This window comes from Medicago truncatula, chromosome 6 (assembly GCF_003473485.1).
Source record: "Medicago truncatula cultivar Jemalong A17 chromosome 6, MtrunA17r5.0-ANR, whole genome shotgun sequence".
Lineage (NCBI taxonomy): Eukaryota > Viridiplantae > Streptophyta > Magnoliopsida > Fabales > Fabaceae > Medicago > Medicago truncatula.
Window position 1 is genome coordinate 33,804,606 of NC_053047.1, and position 3,618 is coordinate 33,808,223.

The following is a 3,618-nucleotide window of genomic DNA, read 5'->3' on the forward strand; positions in this document are numbered from 1 at the left end:
ATAACAAGTCATCCCAGATCGCCAAAGAGAGAGGGCAATCTCTAAAAGTGTGAAGAAGTGACTCAATACTAGCTCCACATCTCTTGCATGATGAATCTGAGGTTAAATGTTTGCCAGCTCGAAATGCATTCGTTGGAAGGTTACCATGCATAGCCAACCAAATAAAATGCTTCAGATTCTCTGGGAGGTGGAGCTTCCAAATCCATTGCCATGTTTCCTGCTGAGTCTGGCCTGCAAAAGAAAGACAGTTTGAAGTCAACCACTGATAACCACTCTTAACAGAGTACATACCTGTTGGGGAATGAGTCCAAATCTTGATGTCTTGGGAAGACTCGTCGATGAAGATGCTTTGAATTTGGAGTTGAATATTGAGAGGTATCCGAGTTGTGAGATGAGAGAAATTCGAGCGGCCGTGATGGTAAATGTCCCTCGCTAAAGCCATACATCCAACTTTCCTATTTTTTTTAAAAAAATATTATAAATAGGGGTAGTAGTTATTTTGGTCCCTAAATGTGTAACAAGTAACCACAATAATCTTTTAATATATTAAAATTCTAAAATAGTCCATGATTTTGTACTTTGTTAGTCAAAATAGCATTTAAAGTGACAATAAGTATGTATATTGAATGACTAATATGATAATATTAACAAAGTATTTTAATGTTAAGGACTATTTTGACTAACAGAATGTAAATAAAAAACAATTTAAAATTTTGATACATTGAAGAACTATATATTTTAGCCCCACATGTATCAAATGTCTAGATCCGCCCTGATTGTTGAACACTTATATAAGGGGCTTTTAGAGGGATTTATTTTGTCTATGAAAAAGGAAAAAAAAATGTTTTTGGTTTCAAGAGGTTGCCTTTCTTGGCAACATATGCAGTATTAAGTTCAGAGTAGAAACTATTTAATCATCTCATAACTTCATCACTTATTGTAGGACACTGTTAATTTTCTAAGAAGTATCATAGAAAATTCTGAGTATACAGTTAGTTTTGAGTATAGTTAATTGAGCAGAAATTATTCCACTTATTAAAGGGTTACTCAAAATTAATTGTGAAAACTAATGTCAACATTAATATTTTTTCTCCGTTTTGTTAGATACAAATACAAATTAAATCTAATTTTTAAAACGAAAATCTAGTCAGATTAAATAGACAAGCAAATATAAAAATTTTACTATTATGCTTGATAAGAGTTCTCTATGGAGAATTCAATGCCTCATTTCTGATTGATATGATAAATGTCTAATCTTGAATATTGATACATTAATGCATTCCTTTCTAAGTAATCAAAAATACAATTAAGGCAACTTTCTTGATCATAAATGGAATGAATGTAATATAAACAAAATACAATTAAGGCAACTTTCTTGATCAAATGTAAAATGCAGTACAACATTTTTATTAAAGGTGTAATAAATGCTTGAAAGAAAATAGAGACGCCACGTACTATTGCCTATAAATGTAGGCTTTTGTATTATATAAAGATTTTTCATGACTGTCTAGTTACATTGATTAGAAAATCTAGGTCTAGCCACTGCAATTAAAAGCATGATTTTCATGATGAAATTTTTGTATTTGCATGTACGATATGAGTCATCCTCATCTATAGAAGGTAACGGTTTTAAAAAAAATTGGTCATGTAAATTCATTTTTCATCGATGTGTAAAACATTGTACATTAACTTAAACTTTAGATCATATTGAACTTCACTTTCCTCGACCATAAATAAGAATTATCTAAGATGAGCTTCCATATATCATTTGTCATATGCAGTTTAATACATACGAAAATACCTTCTTTAATACGTCCATTTTTTTTTTTGCTATAGATCGCATAGTACTATGTTTAGGTAGATCATGAACTTTCTCAATATCCTTTTCAACTACAATTTCTTTGTTTTTTTATGAGAAACATAACCTGTTTGATTCGTTTTCCACCAACTAAGATATATAAATAACATTTATAGATACTTGATATGAAAAATTCAATCGTTTAACAACCCTAATATTAATTTTTCCATGAAAACTTGAATTGATCAAAACCTTATAAATAATTTTCCGTTGTTCTGAGATGGTTGTGTGTCATTGTCAATATTGTTTATTGTTTTATGAAATACAAAATATACATAAATCTAAATTAAAAAGTAAATATATGAATATTGTTGAAGTAACATGATCACGGTGTTAGGTTTGCATCGTTATAGTATGGCAAAAAGATAACACAACCCTCTAAAAGAAAATAACTAGTATCATGGATTTTGAAAGAGAGTGCCTAAAAGAAAACAAAGAAACAACTTGTAGTTTCTTTTGTTTGTTGGTCAATTAAAAAGAAAAGACTGCACATGTAGATAACATGGCACGATGATAAAGAAAATGCACAAGTATGTTCTCAACTTGATCTTAGAGAGGGAAAACTCAAATTCACTTTCAAGTCTATATATATATCTTCTTTTTTCTCCGATGGATATAAGTACAAGTCAAATACTCCCTCTGTTTCAAAATATAAACAAATTTTACTTTTTAGATTCATGCAATTAATGATGTATGTGGTTCATAATATGGCATTCAAATTAGAAGTGTTTAAATATATAGAAATTATAGTGACTTTTTGCCTAGAAAAGACATAAATTTAAATTTTAGATTAAATAAGTTTGTAGAATTTTTCAATGGGTCTTGCTAACGAGTATCTAAAGGATACTCTTTAAGGTTTCTTAATTAAGAAACTATTCTTTGAAAAATTTAACACTTTAATTTCAGATACATTGAATGTACAATATAAATGTACTATTTAAAGTCCTTAAAGAATGCCCTTAAAGCATCCGTTAGTATTTCCCTTTTTTCAATTGATGCCAAGTAACGTTTAGTGAAAATTGATTTTTACCTCAACAAAAAAGTCCATAAACAATTGCACAATTAGTTGGGGACATGAAACGATTACAAGTGACGAGGTTAGATTGGATAACTCGACTCATACTACATTTTTTAGTATGAGTTGAGTTACTCAATCTAAACTTGTCACTTGTGATCGTTTCATGTTCTCAACAATTCACTAAATTGATCAATTGTAATCTTGATCTTATTAGTTTTTATACTTCTTTGCAAATCAAACTTATGTTCAGTGTATCCCCCAATTTAACATCCTAATCACAATCAAAAATTTTGCATAGAAATTTTACAGATACAAACTTTATAAATATTATTACTTGACTGAAGTTTAGTACAGTTGTTAAATTATTTATCGGAACACATCTCTTTTCTTCCTCACTTAAGACTATTAGTGTAAAATAAAACACAGGAAATTAACAACTTATTAACTACTCCCTCCGGTCATATTTATAAGTAAAAAAACAACTTTTTAAATACATTAAATAATTAATGTATTTAATCTATAAATGTGACTGTATACGTTAATTATTCAATGTATTTAAAAAATCATTTTTTACTTATAAATGTGATCGAAATGAATATAATAAATGATTCCATCATATTCCTATTCAAACAATGAAATATTATCTCTCTTGAGATTGTTATCTACTCCACCATCGATATAGGGAGGAGCTTATAGATTCTCTCCATTTTTTCTTTCGGGTGTTATCAGTCTCATCCTTAAA